Source organism: Callorhinus ursinus, unplaced genomic scaffold (assembly GCF_003265705.2).
Source record: "Callorhinus ursinus isolate GAN/ISIS: 27379988/994484 unplaced genomic scaffold, GSC_fseal_2.0 scaffold5, whole genome shotgun sequence".
NCBI lineage: Eukaryota > Metazoa > Chordata > Mammalia > Carnivora > Otariidae > Callorhinus > Callorhinus ursinus.
Window position 1 is genome coordinate 81,997,483 of NW_027397067.1, and position 14,708 is coordinate 82,012,190.

A 14,708-nucleotide genomic window follows, 5' to 3' on the forward strand; every position below is an offset into this window, starting at 1 on the left:
GAAGGAAGGAAGGAAGGAAGGAAGGAAGGAAGGAAGGAAGGAAGGAAAGGGAAAGGAAGGAGAGAGAAAGAAAAGAAACGGGGTCTTCTCAGACTCCCCGACCTCACCAGACGCTCCGCAGCCCCCTGCCGCAGGACCCGTGCGCTCCGCAGCGCCCAGCCTCCTTGCCCTCCTGAGGGGCGGTGCTCACTGCTGCGTGTGGTCCGGCAGAGCAGTGTTCTCTCTCTCTTTTTCTTGAAGATTTTTGTTTATTTGAGAGAGTGCGAGAGCATGGGGGAGACAGGGAGAGAGAGAGACTGGGGGGGGAGGAGCAGAGGAAGAGGGAGAAACAGACTCCCCGCTGAGCAGGGAGCCTTGATCCCAGGACCCTGAGATCATGACCTGAGCCAAAGGCAGACGCTTAACGCCTGAGCCACCCCCCACACACACCCCACGCAGGTGTTCTCTGCAAGATGTGGGCTGGAAGCGCTACCCTGGTCACCAAGGAGCACCTGGGCTGGGGGGGACAGAGCTGGTGGTCAGAGGCCACGCCTGGGTCCTGCCCTGCCCTCTGACACCACAGCCTCACAGGCTGGGACCTGGCATGAGCCTGGTGGCAGCTTCCCAAACCAAACCCCTGAGAGGTACCAGCTTGCCAGACACATCTGCCCCCACCCCCCCAACCCCCGGTGTGGGGAAGCCTGTGAGCATCACCGCCCCGTGGGTGCACAGGTAGGCTCAGACAAGGAAGCTACTGAGAGGCAGAGCCTGTGGTTGCCTTCTGGAGAGGGCAGCACAAACCCCTGAGGTGGGGACTCTGAGCAGCAGAGGTCCTGGTACCAGGTGAGCACAGCCCCATGGCCCCTCACGGCATCTCTGGGGATGTCAGCCAGCCCTTTGGAGGGCAACTCTCCAGGGGCTGCAAAAACAATAGTAGGTCCAGTGACGCATCTGGGTGAATTAGGAAAACGCCGAGGGGTGCTGGCTGCATTCGATGTGGGAACTCCAGCAAGCCCCTTCCTTTCTGTGCCCTGCTTTCCCCCTCTGGGCAGCAAGGGACCCCTCTGGAAGGTCAGCTCCCAGCCCTCAGGATGGCAGCCAGGGTTCTCAGGGGCTGGGGGGACCCAGAGGAAGCAGGTCCATTGGCTCACCTGGCCAAGCAGGCAGGAGCAGAGCAGGTGCAGAGCAGGTGCAGAGCAGGTGCAGGGCAGATGCAGGGCAGGTGCAGGGGGCAGGTGCAGAGCAGGTGCAGGGGGCAGGTGCAGGGCAGGGACAGGGCAGGTGCAGGGGTCAGGTGCAGGGCAGGTGCTGGGCAGGTGCAAGGGTCAGGCGCAGGGGGCAGGTGCAGGGCAGGGGCAGGGCAGGGGCAGGGGTCAGGTGCAGGGCAGGTGCTGGGGAGGTGCAGGGGGCAGGTGCAAGGGGCAGGGACAGGGCAGGGGCAGGGCAGGGGCAGGGCAGGTGCAGGGCAGGCAGGCAAGTTGTGTCTTGCCTGTCCTCAGAGGGCCTCTGTCCAGCTGTGACGGGGGTGGGGCAGTTACAGCCCTCACTCACCCCTGACTCTCTCCACCCCAGCGTGCCTCACCACCTGAGGTGTGGTCAAAGCAAGAAACCCTTCCCCCTGTTCCCCGAATGCCCACAGCTGCCCAGGCCCTCCTGTCCCCCTCACCCCCTGACACGCCTCCCCCTCCACCCCTCCCCTCACCCAGCAGGCATCCATGGCAGGTTGCAGAGAAGAGGGACCCCCACTCGTCACAACAGACACGACTGACAGGGCAGCTCAGGCAACAGAAACCTGCCGTCTCTCTCGTAGTCTTGGAGGCCGGAAGTCAGAGCTCCACGCATGGGCAGGGCTGGTCCTCCTGGCGTGTGGATGACCGTCCCCTCCCCACGTCCTCCCATGAGCGTCTCTGTGTGTGTGTGTGTGTGTGTCTGCGTCCTGGTCTCCCCTTCTTGTAAGGACACCGGTCAGCGTGGATCAGGGCCCCCAGTGACCTCCTTTGTCCTAATCACCTCTGCAAAGACCCATCTCCAAGCACGATCACCCTCTGAGGTGCTGGTGTTGGGACTCCAACATGTGAATTTGGGGATGCAGTTTATCCCGTGACACATGAGGAGGAAGACACGGGTCATGATTGCTTGATGGCAGCCTTGTCTGTAGCACCCCCAAAAGTGGAGACAACCCAGATGCCCCCACCGGGTGAGGGTTATGGCACGTGTGATGAACCCACATCAGGAAAGGCTCAGCAGAACTACCTCGGAGTCTCCAGGATGTTATGCTGTGTGGAAAAGCCACAGACTGTGTGGCTGCATTTAAATCACATTGTCCTGCACCCACGTCCACAGCAGTGTCATTCACAATAGCCAAGACATGGAGGGAACCTAAGTGTCCACCCGCCGTCCAGTGGATGAAGGATGTGTGGTGTATACACAGTGGAATGTTACTCCGCCGGGAAGAAAAAGGAAATCCTGCCATTTCGGAAACCTGATGGACCTGGTGAGATAAGTCTGAGAAAGACAAGCGCTGCCAAATACCTGACCACCTCACTTACTTACTTATACATGGAACCTAAAAAAAAAAGAGAAAGAAGAAAAAAAAAACCGAACTTGTAGAAAAAGAGATCGGATCTGGGCGCCTGGGGGTGGCTCAGTCGGCTAAGCTTCTGCCTCCGGCTTAGGTCATGATCACAGGGTCCTGGGATCGAGTCCCAAATCCCGAATCCCCAGTCCCAGCTCAGCGGGGAGCCTACTTCTCCCTCTCTGGCCCTCTCCCTGCCCTCCCTCTGCTCGTGCGCGCTCTCTCGCTCACTCGCTCGCTCTCTCTCAAATAAAATCTTTTTAAAAAAACCACACACACACATTAAAAAAACAGAGATAGAGATCAGACCTGTGGTTTGCGCAGGTGGGGTGGGGGAGGGGAGATGGAGGAGGGGCGCCCAAAGGACCGACGCGGCGCGAGAGAGAAGCAGTGCGGGCCTGTCCGGTGGGCGCCAGGCGGCTAGTGCGGCTCTCTGGCGCCTCTGCAGGCGGACAAGGGAGTGGATCCTGAGTTCTTGTGGCGAGGAGAGGACATTTGTGCCGTCTGAGGGCCTGCTTTGGCCATCGATTCACTGCAAACGTGACTTAGGTCCGCACGCGGCACAGCTGACGCTGGCAGGCTGCAAGTCGGTCACTTCTCCATAGAAAGGGCAGGAAAGCAAAAAGCAAGAAAGCGCACCAAGCACCATTCTCAAAGTGACCCGTCTGCGGGGCGGAGAGCCGCTGAGCTGCTGTGGGAGCTGGGCGCGGTGCGAGGCGGGGGCTTAGTCGCTCGGTGCGTGGTGCCAGCGCTCCGCACGCTCGAGGGGGCGGAGGCCGCAGGGGTCCTAGGGCCGCGGGACGCAGAGCGAGGCCCCAGCGGCACCGGCACCCGTGTCCCCGCCCGGGCCACGCGCCGCCCCCGAGGCTGGGCGGCTGCGGGGAGGCTGAGCGCGGGGTCCGCGGGCCTCCCGTGAGTGCACAGCTCTGTCGAAGTAAAACTTAAAAAAAAAAACAAAAACACAGAGCTTTTTGTGTTCTATTGTTTCTTGTAATGGTTTTATTAGCTTTTGAGGAATAATTTTCCTCATCCACTTAAATTTTCAAATTTTTATGTTAAACGTGTTAGTAAAATCCTTGCGTTAGGTTTTAAACGTGTTGGGCTAGCGCTTGTCTTGGGCACTGTCCTCATCTGTTTGGGCTAGAGCCACGAACGCCACGGCGGGGGGTGGGGGGGAGGGGCGTCAGCTTCGGGGCCGCTGAGGTCGGGCCGCCTGTTGGCACAGAGCCGCCTGCTCTGGGCGTCAGCACCCGGCCCAAGGGCTTAGAGGGCCCCAGGGAGCCTCTTTTGTAAGCACACTAGTCCCATTCAGGAAGGCGTGACTCTCAGGACTCAGATGCCAGCCAGGGTTAAGCTCCGAGGCGGGTTCGAGGGAGACACGGCCCCTCAGACCGCCGCACGATTTCCCCATTCCTGAGACCGCTAGTTCCCTTTTTATCGTGACTAGTCTCACCACACTTACACATGCCATTAGTGTTTCCAAACGAATCATTGTTTGGGGAGCCCTGTCCACTGCAGGCGTGGCTTCTGTGTGGTTAAGTTCTGATCTCCTATTAGTTTCCCTTCCACTTTCTTTCTCCTTCTATTTGTTAGGGATTTATTTTGCCGTTCTTTCTGTAACTCCTTTTGATGGTCGCTTTCTTCATTAATGTCGAATCTTTTCTTGTTTTTGATGTACCAAGGTAAGACCATACAGTTCTCTCCAAGTGTGGTTGGTTGCTGGCAAGTCCCTCATCATTTAGTTAGCTGGCTGTCTGATTCCCATTTTGATTTCTTCTGTGACCCATGAGTTATTTATTAAATTTTTTCTTTATTTCCAGGGCGCCTGGGTGGCTCAGATGGTTAAGTCTCTGTCTTTGGCTCAGGTCATGATCCCGGGGTCCTGGGATAAATAAATAAATAAATAAATAAATAAATAAATAAATAAATAAAATCTTAAAAAATAAAATATTTCTTTATCTCCAAATAGAGGACGATTTTCTGTATTTCTGTTAATGGTTTACAGTATAATTGCATGGTGATTGGAGAAACTACTTTGTATGGTTTCTGTTTTGTCTTTTGATAATGTAATTATACAAGATTGATTCTTTTTAAAACCCTTTGTTTATTTATTTGACAGAGAGAGACAGCGAGAGAGGGAACACAAGCAGGGGGAGTGGGAGAGGGAGAAGCAGGCTTCCCGCCGAGCAAGGAGCCCGATGCGGGGCTCGATCTCAGGACGCTGGGATCATGACCTGAGCCGAAGGCAGATGTTTAACGACTGAGCCACCCAGGCACCCCACAAGATTGATTTTTTTAAAGATTTCAGGGCTCGCCACGTTCCACGGTTTTGCTTCAACCCTTACGGAGTCTTACAATTCAGGTGGACCTCTCGGAACAGCATATATTGGGTCTTTAAAAACTATTCAGAAAAACTTTAATTTTTAATTGGAGCAGGGGCGCCTGGGTGGCTCAGTCGTTAAGCATCTGCCTTCAGCTCAGGTCATGATCCCAGGGTCCTGGGATCGGGCTCCCTGCTCCGCGGGAAGCCTGCTGCTCCCTCTCCCACTCCCCCTGCTTGTGTTCCCTCTCTCACTGTGTCTCTCTCTCTCAAATAAACAAATAAAATCTTTAAAAAAAATCTTTAATTGGAGCATTAAATCCATTTACATTTAATAAATTATGGAGATATACTTGAGTTTTAATCCTCCATATTACTATGATTTTTTATGATCTATCCCGATGCATTTATGTTCCTTTCTTCTTTTCTCTCTTTGCCTCCTTTTTTGGTGATTTTGTGTATTTTCTTCGTCATTCCCTTTACTAGTTTGGAAGTGGAGATTCCCTTTGGAGGTGTGCAGTGCTGACCTGGAGAAGGCACAGACACAGGAAGGTGTCCTGGGCTGGAGAGGCCTTGCCCAAGGCGGTGCCCGGGCCCCACCCCACCTCCTGCAGGCTCTGCAGCTGTGCTGGGCTCCGCACTTAGCTCTGTGTGGTGAATTTCAATTCTCCCTCTATAAATTTGACTCCCACAAGACACACTTACTAATCTTCTTACAAAATCAGTGTTCATTTAGATTTACCACTTATTCACCAGTATTTTCCTCATTCCTGGATCCTTCCCTTACAAGTGGTATCCTTTTCCCTCTGGCTGAAGAATACTTCCTACACTTTCTTTAGTGCAAGTAAGAAACTCTCGGTTTTGTTTCTCTGACAATGGTTTTCTTTCACCTTTATTTTGGTACTTTTGCTGCACAGAGAACTCTAGGTTGTCACCTACCTTATTCGGCTTCCTGGTTGCTGTCAAAAATTCAGCGGTTATTCTCAGTGTCACTCCTTAGTAGGTGATCTTCTCTAGCTCATTAAAAGATGTCATGGACCGGGGAGAGGAGGCGCAGGGCCTGCCTGGCCCGGGGCCACCACAGGAGGAGGCCAGAGCTGAGGCAGGATCCCTCCACCTCCCAGGCTAGCAGGTGCAGGCGGCAGAGCCAGCAGCCTGGAGGGGCAGGCTAGGGAACAGGGGCCAGACACACCCATTCGCTCCCCAGAGAGAGACCCCCTCCCTGCGGGGATGCCAGCAAACCGGGGCCAGAACACAGAGCTGACTTTGGCTACTGAGATGGGGGGGCCGTCACCGGGCACCTGACGCTGAGGCCGGGGAGTCTGGGCTCCTGACCACAGTGTGCCTGGCCCCTCACTGCAGCCTGGGCAGGATGCCAGGGCAGGGCGAGTCTGGGGCTCCTTCGGCCCGCCCCGCCCCTGCCCTCCCCGCCCTACCTGCCTCCCCCCACCCCCACCCCCGCTGCAGGAAATGGAAACTTAGAGCTCTGGGCTCCTCCTCCCACCCCTCCTCCTCCTTCTCACCCAGCCCCACCCACCTCCTGCTGCTCCCACAGGCGGCCTGCACCCGCCCAGCCTCCAGCCTCTCCCCTCCCTAGGGAGGAGCAGCAGGGCCCAGGGGGGCCACCAGCCTCTGGGCCCAGCCCTTAAGGACCTGGCCCTCCCACCCAGAGCAGAGGGAGTGCAGAGCCCGGGAGGGTCACCCACCCGTAGGGCAAGTGGCTTCAAGCCCCCAGCCTCAGGGGGGCTTCTGAAAACGGGTAAGCATTACCATCTCTGAGTGCAGGTGTAGGAAGGGTAGTAAGAGATGAACAGCCCCTGGGAAACAGTAGGTGCCAGAGATGCAAGCCTAGGAGACTACTAGCAGGAAGGGAGCATGGGGTCCACAGGTGTCCTGCCACTGCCTCTCCCTGGGCTCTGACCGAAGAAGCTCTCTAAGGCCTGAGATATAAGGAAGCCACTTCAGATTACTTTCCCAGTCAGTATGACCACACAGAAACATTGTTTAAACCAAAAGCCTGATCTATGGCCCACCAAACATACATTATGCAGCTGCTTTGTAAATGAGTCGTCTAAAGGAAAACCATCTTGTCTTCAACCTATGGACCAATTCTACTCTCCACATTCGTTGCCATTAAACTTATGATTCCTGCCTATATGCTAATCTACAATCCTTTGAGCTTTTACAAGATGTAAAAAAGTGTAAAACCCTGTAAAACTGCTCATTCCCTGGAATGCTAGATGTAGTTTCGGAATGTTGGTGAAGTCCAGGGCCCACAGCCCAAGAAACAATTCTTGAGATGTCCTTGGTACAGAAAAGTGGTTTTATTAAAGCTTGGGAAAGGCCCCGGGGCCAGAAAGAGAAGCCACACTGGGGTCAGGAGGAGTGACCCATGATGTACTTTCAAGTTCGGAGGGGGTTGGAGAGAGTGTAAGTCTCTAGGGAATTTTGGAAACAAGGTTTCCAGGACCTCGAGGGGGGTTAGCTATTGTTGGGCAAAGGTCATTTATTACTGTTTCATAAAAACTCAGTCAGGAGACCCTTCAGATGTACATCGGTGGGTCATACGCTTGGAGAATGATTGCCAACATGTATCTTGGGGGAGAGAGATAAGGTTTCCAAAAGAGTTTTTATATGTTAAGGTGGACTTACAGGATCCTGGGGGTTCGGGCTAGAATTGCTTGTTGCCCTTAGCGAAGTGTCAACATCCAGGCAGCTGAGCCCCTAGAGGAAGGTCACTCTGCCTGTTTCAAGGACTTGCCAATGGGCTGTAGGTAGTAAGAAATTTTATTTTTCTTCTGCCTTTGTTTCCCACATCATCCCCCCCTGAACAATTTTGATCCTTAAATCTTTAAGGTCTTTGAGAGTGGAAGGTCTCACCTTCTGTAACGGCTTCCTGCTGAATAGGAGCGGAGAGATGTCCCTACCTGTGGCTCAGTATTGGTCAGCTGGGGCTTCTAAAGACATGGGAGTTATGAAAGGCAGAGGCAGCTGAATCCAAGAGAGACCGCATGTGTGCATCTTCCCGGGTGGAAGGATCTTCTGTCGGCTGGAAGGTATGGCAGCGGAGGAGTCTCAGCACCAGGTGGAGACACAAGGGAGAAGACAGCAAAACATGATCAGAAGACCAAAAAGAAAAAGAAACCCAAATAAGAGTTCTTTTTTTAAAAAAGATTTTATTTATTTATTTGAGAGAGAGAGAGAGAGAGCACAGGGAGATGCAGAGGGAGAGGGAGAAGCAGACTCTCCGCTGGACAGGGAACCCGACCAGGGACTCCATCCCAGGACCCCGAGATCATGACCTGAGCCAAAGGCAGACGCTCAACGGACCCAGTCACCCAGGTGCCCCAAGAGTCCTTGGATAGTTGACAAAACTCATTCTCCAGTCCAGGAGTTGAACCAAATCATTAAAGGGAAGACAGGGATCTTGGAAAGGGCCAATTGAGTATTCATGTCTGTTGGAAACCCGGAAATAATTTAGTGGAAATCTGGAACGTGTACACGGCATTCTGTCTTTATAATAGCACACGTTCCATCTTGTGCAGCAGTTAAAACATCTAACACCTTTCTATTTTGTAAAACGGCCTTACGCATTTGTGTTATGTCAGTATTTAGTAGAGAAATGCTATTTTCAGTGTCATTTAGGGCTTTGACCACGTACTTATTAAGAGCTTCCATGTGCCAGACAACATCCCCCAGGCCCAACGAGGCAACAAAGATGGATGCTAGACGGTCATACCAGTGAAACACAGAACATGCCCACCCTTGTTTTCAATTGGGAAGGTTGGCTGGGTTGGCAATGGTTTTATTTATTTTTTTTAAAGATTTATTTATTTATTTGAGAGAGCGAGAATGAGAGAGAGAGAGCACATGAGAGGGGGGAGGGCTAGAGGGAGAAGCAGGCTCCTCGCTGAGCAGGGAGCCCGATGCGGGACTCGATCCCGGGACCCCAGGATCATGACCTGAGCCGAAGGCAGTCGCTTAACCAACTGAGCCACCCAGGCGCCCCGGCAATGGTTTTAATAAAGTGTCCGTGCATCCAGGCAAAACCCAGAGTCCAGCAGTCTATCCGGCCTGGGGGAAGCCACGGCCACAAGTTAGGGCCACAGAGTCCCTGAGTCCCGTGAGGAGCCAGTCATCTGCTTCTGGGCCTCCTTGAACTGCAGTCAGGATATCAAGGGCCTTTCAGTTTTGGAGGGCCGCCTTTTGCATTTGTGGGTGAGTGTATGTCACGCTTAGTTAAAGGCGGTCACTGCATGCTTGGCTAAAGCCTCTACTTGTAATTTTATATCAACAGAGGTAACTTCTAGGATAAATGTGACTAAGGAATAAAACCATCAAGAAGCCTTCTTTGTCTGAGGTCAAGCCTTAACACTACCCTAATTAGGAGGAATCACTGGCAAGTGGGAGAAGACTTGTCTCAGGATAAGGGCATCCCCAAGTGCATCATCCAATCCAATCACAAAGAAAGTGGGGCCATCCATTATCTCCACAAGTCCATGGCTAACCCATGGAGTGGGGTACGCTCTGGCTTTTAGGGAACGATTTTGTCATCCTAGCCACACAGAATTGGTCAAGGTGATCGCTGAGGTACACGATTGTTGGGGAATCAATCTCATTGTCTAGTTGTTTAAGGAATCACGTGCCCATGGGCTCCTGTTATTATCTCCATAGAATAACAAGCAAGATGGTCTATACGTGAGCTATCGTGGTAATGCCTCTGAAGTTTCTCAATTTGTCCAGCTTAGGCAAACAACAAATACTCAAAGACAATCAAAACTACGATTTAACCTCTGTAAAGGTGTGTTATTGACACATAATTTTTCTGACTAAAATCACTGTTATTTCCAGAAGTAGCCAACTTAAGACTAATTCGTTTGTAAAACAAGTATAATTTTAACAAACTTGGCCTGATTATTTCATAAACTCAGCAACAATAGTGATTGATCATATAGATCTTTTAAAATCTGCTTTGCTGGGGCGCCTGGGTGGCTCAGTTGTTTAAGCGTCTGCCTTCAGCTCAGGTCACGATCCCAGAGTCCGGGGATCAAGACCCACATCGGGCTCCCTGCTCAATGGGGTGTCTACTTCTCCCTAGGAACCTCCCCCGCTCTTGTGCTCTCTCTCAAATAAATAAATAAAATCTTTTTTAAAAATCTGCTTTGCTGGAACTTTATTTTTTTTAAAGATTTTATTTATTTATCTGACAGAGAGAGAGAGAGAGCTTGTGCGTGCGCGCGCGCGAGCGCAGGAACACAAGCAGGTGGAGCGGGAGAGGGAGAAGCAGGCTTCCCGCTGAGCAGGGAGCCCGATGTGGGGCTCGATCCCAGGACCCTGGGATCAAGACCTGAGCCGAAGGCAGATGCTCAACGACTGAGTTCCAGCCACTTGCTGGAACTTTTGATAAGGAGTCTAGATAGAACTTTTGGTAGAATCTCCAGGCCAGAAGCTAAGCCAAGGACTTGCCATCAGACATGCCTGCAATATCTGCCCATCTGGGCAGATTCCTCCTCATGAGGTTCCCAGAGGATCCTGAGGTTCCTGCACCTGCTAGGAAGTGATATTCTTTACTCACTTGGTGAGGCTGCTGGGACTCTGTAAGCAAGGTATCAGGCCAGCAATTCCAAGGGGCTTTATGGCTCCAGGTTTCATAAAGTCAACCTTAGTTCCTTCAAGCTGTTTGGTCATATCTGAGTCTCTGCACGGCTCTCTCAAAGACCCCAAACCATGCCGGAAATCAGGAGGACTCAGAAGGGTAACCTCCCAGGCAACCCCCCCACACCCTGCCTCAGTCCCCGGAGTCAGTGACTCTGGATCTCAGGGTTGTGAGTTCAAGCCCCACGCTGGCTGTGGAGATTACATAAACATAAGAATCTTTTTTAAAAAATGTAAGCTCCAGAGGGAAACAAGCCCGCACAGCCTCAGCAACACACACACTCGTACGTGTCTGTGTGTGCACATACTCTCCGCACTGAGTAGGGCACAGAGACTATACCCCATCAGTGGGAAGGACCCCGCACATGATTTAACAGGCACAAAATAATCCATTGTTTGTACAACTGGAGAATTTCCCCAGGGAGGGCCTGTTCCTCTTTCACGAAGTTTCTCCGTCGTTCACAAAGGAATCCTGTCGGTTCTGCCCTCAGAGCACTTGGGACGGGCCTCTGCTCCGGCTCACAGCCACCTCAGCCAGACCCTGGCCTGCACCCCTCTCCCCCCCACTCACCCCCTCGGCTGTCTCTAGAACATTCCAGACACATTGCACACTCACGGCTCGCTCTCCTTTTTCTGTCTTTGCTCAAATATCCCTTCCTCCAGCTTGAAATTACAAAATTAGGTTTAAAATGGCAACTTCACCTTCCACCATGCTCCAGACTCCAGCTGAAAGCCCCTGCCCCAGGCCGTCCTTCCTGTCCAGCCCCGCAACACCCAGCGAGTTACTTCTTACTGCGCATCATAGTCCAAGTTTCATTAAGGCAAAGAAATCCCCTTTTTCGCGGATGGACGGCCAGGAGCTGGCACAGCCTGTTAGGAACAGGCGCTAAATAAACCAGGAGCGCGTAAGTGGGGCGTGCAGAGCTGACCTGCAGAAGGTCACTTCCCTGGACTGCAATTACTGGGGCTCAGGGAGGGAGGCTTTTCTAGCTTCCTTTACTTGTTGCCGAATCCCTTTACCTTCTCACTCCTGAGCTTGAAAGAGACCCCCCCTCTCCCTCCGTGCGCATTTTCCGGCTGGAAGTCCCCGGAGGACAGCAGAGCCCCGCCCCCCGCTTGGTCCCCTCACCCCACCCCGCGCACAGGGCGTCCCCTGGAAGGCCCGCCGGCTCTCCCCCATTCTCAGGCTTCTCTTTCCGCCCCCAGCCTCTCCTCTCTGCCCCCAGCAGCTGCGCTGCCACGAGCAGGTGCCAGGTTTGGGGCTGAGGATGGAGAAGCCGCCCGCTGCGTTCGGGGCACCAACCCCCCAGCCGTCAGGGAGTGAGCGGCCATTCGGGGCTTCTGCCTAGGCTCGCCTGCGGTCGTGCGCACTGACACGCTCCCGGGGCGCCATCTAGTGGAGCTCAGCTGCGGGGGCCGCGAGCACAGGGCTGCAGGTCGGGCAGGTACTGCGGGGGGCCCCGGACTCGGCGCTACAGGTTGGGCAGTGCAGGCGTCCCCGAGGGTCCGCTGCACCTGAGCCTCGTACTTTCCGAGCCCTAGTTAACCCTGTCCTACAGGGCTTGCCAAGCCCCATTGCTCGGGACTGTCAGGCTCAGGCCCACGTGGACGGAGGGACCCCAGTTGAATCAAGAGCCCAGACCTAACCATTCTTGCTCAGTTAGTGAAGCTGCAGTCTTCTATCCTGCGGTCATCAGGATACACACACCTGGCTTGAGGGGCCCCAGATGGGGGGGTGGGGGGGGTGGTGCTCATCTGGTGGAAACGCCCCACAGTGGAGAAGGCAGTCTGCAGGGAGGGGCCTGGGCGGGGGGCTGCATCAAACAACCATAAACAGGGTGGCTTCACACTCTAGAAATGTGTTCTGTCTCAGTTCTGGAGGCTGGAAATCCCAAACCAAGGTCGGCAGGGCTGTGCTCCCGCAGGGAAGACTCGTGCCTTGCCTCCCCTGCTTCTGGAGCTGACCTGCGGTCCTTGGCATTCCTTGGCTCGAGGCTGCCTCTCTCCCGCCTCTGCCCCTCTGGTCACTTGGCCCTCCTCTCCCCGCACACCTGTCTTCTAAGAAGGACTCTCGCTAACATAGGAGTCAGAGTCCCCCCCTGCTCCAGTATGGGCTCATCTCCACTTAGCCAATTATGTCTGCAATGACCCCACTTCCAAAAAGGTCAAATTCACTGGGGGTTAGGACTCGGACCTATCTTTTGGGGAAGCCGGTTCAACCCAGAACAGGCGAGAACGGAGACTGGTGACCGGCAGGGGGACTGAGCCACTGTGGGCCATGGGAGCCATGCGGGAAAGGGGCAGCCAAGAGGCAGCCGGGGCTGTGGGCTCACATGACACCGGTGTCTCCTGGCTCTGGGCACTGAGAGAGTCTGGGGCAGTGACACCCCGCCGTGGCAAGCACGTCTACAGTGTGACCCTAGAATGGCTCTGCACCAAGAAGAACCTGGGCTCGGGGGAGAAACATCCGCTCCGGGGCTGGATCCGGGAAACAACAGGAGGAGCCTGGAACATTCCTTCTGCCACACAAAGCCAGGATGTGCTCCCTGCACGCTGGGGACACAGCAGAACACAGAGGCCAGCTCTAAGGGCTCCGAGCACCAAGTCTGGGGTGACGTGAGCATCAGAGCAGGTCTCAGCCTACTGACCTGAGTGGACACCCACCGGCTGGTAAGCGTGACTAGAGCAATGCAGACCAGGAGGAGGAAGCGTGCTTCGGGCTCCTTCAGCTCTGCAGCAGAGAGCAGCTCTGAGGGCAACTCCCTCCCCGGGCACTCTGGCCACATCACCACTCGGGCCGCTTGTGGCCTTGGCTGGGAAATGATAGAACAGGGTCCACCAGGAAGGTCGTGGGGCTCCCTCGAGGTCGTGGAGCACGTGGTGGGTCTGGGAACTTACCTCCCACCTCATTCCCCGTCCGCACTGCCTCTTGGATGCATCCAGACTTTGCCATCTGCACATTTCGGGTTCAGTGCGTTTCCCGTGCACCCTCCCAAACCCAGCCCTCTTCCCCCAAGCCTCCTGCCCTGTCCTCAAACGTGCAGGTGCGCCTGGGAGCCTGGGAGCCGCCTCAGGATGGCCACAAGCCCCCTAACAGGGCTTTTACAAACATACTCTCTTTAACGAAATTCTTATTTCTTTGGGTAACACACACAGCCCACCTTCCTTGCAGAGGCTTGGAAATCCTCGAAAGGGACAGAGGGAGGCCATTCTAGCCGTCCCGCGCCTCCCGGGGCCCAGGGCGCCCAGAAGCGCCTCCTGGAGGTGTTTCCACGAAGGGCACAGGCCTGCAGGAGGAAGCCCGCCGCCGTGTTGCTGCGGAGGCCCACCCAGCAGCTCAGGGACAACTGCTAGGGCGAGTCCCAGTATGGTCTCAGCAGGGAAGATGCTGAGCCCAGGCCTGGAACTGCTCAGTGGGTGGGGCCGCTGGAACATCTGGGGCAGGATCCGGCCTCTCCCCCCCACCCCCACCCCCACCCCCACCCCCCACCCCCACCCCCACCCCCCGTGCCGGCAAAACCCCTCCCACCCCCAGACTGACAACCAGAAAGGTCTCCAGACATGGCCAACTGTCCCCTGGCAGGGATGACTGCTCCCGGCTGGGGCATCCCGGTCCCCCTCGTGTGCGGTTTCACTCTGCCCAGCCCCCGTCCCCTGCGGCGGGCGGCGGCCCTGGCCTCCCTTCCTCTGCTCACCGGGCAGGTCATCCCCTCGGGTCCTCACAAGCAGGGCCAGGACAGACGGCGGGCTCTGAGCGCGCGCGCCGGTCGGCGGTGTGCCTTAGGGCGCACTGAGCATCCTCGTCGTCCTTCCCTTCTGTTCTCCGTGATCCGGCCTAATCGTCCAACTTCCCCAGAGGTGCGGACACGCAGGAAAAACACACAGTATATGCGGGGTTCAGCTCAGTCGCGCGCCCGGGGGTCCCCGGAGGCTCTGGAGCGCGTGCCCGTGCGGAAGCGGCTCCCACCCTGAAGGCTAAGGTCGTCAACAGGGGAAGCGGGCAGGCGCGGGAGGGGTACGGTTCGGCCCGCACCGGGCCCCTCGGCCTTGGCGCGTGGAACCTTGGCGCTGCGAGGTCTAACCGGGCTGACATTGAGTCCCTTGCGGTTCAGGCTGCCCCTTCTTCGCAGAGGCCTGTTGGAACTCTCCTTCGTCGTCACCCCCAGGCTCTCCTCCCCG

At 55.1% G+C, this 14,708-nt stretch overlaps 1 long non-coding RNA gene across 1 annotated transcript; it reads right to left on the minus strand.

The window, feature by feature from the left end:
- Positions 1-3,548: 3,548 nt before the first annotated feature.
- LOC141372862 (uncharacterized) lies at positions 3,549-14,359 on the minus strand. The gene is made up of 3 exons (XR_012378389.1): positions 14,225-14,359; positions 7,802-13,816; positions 3,549-4,436 (listed from the first exon to the last, which is right to left on the minus strand). It is a non-coding gene; the product is annotated as an uncharacterized lncRNA (long non-coding RNA).
- Positions 14,360-14,708: the final 349 nt, after the last annotated feature.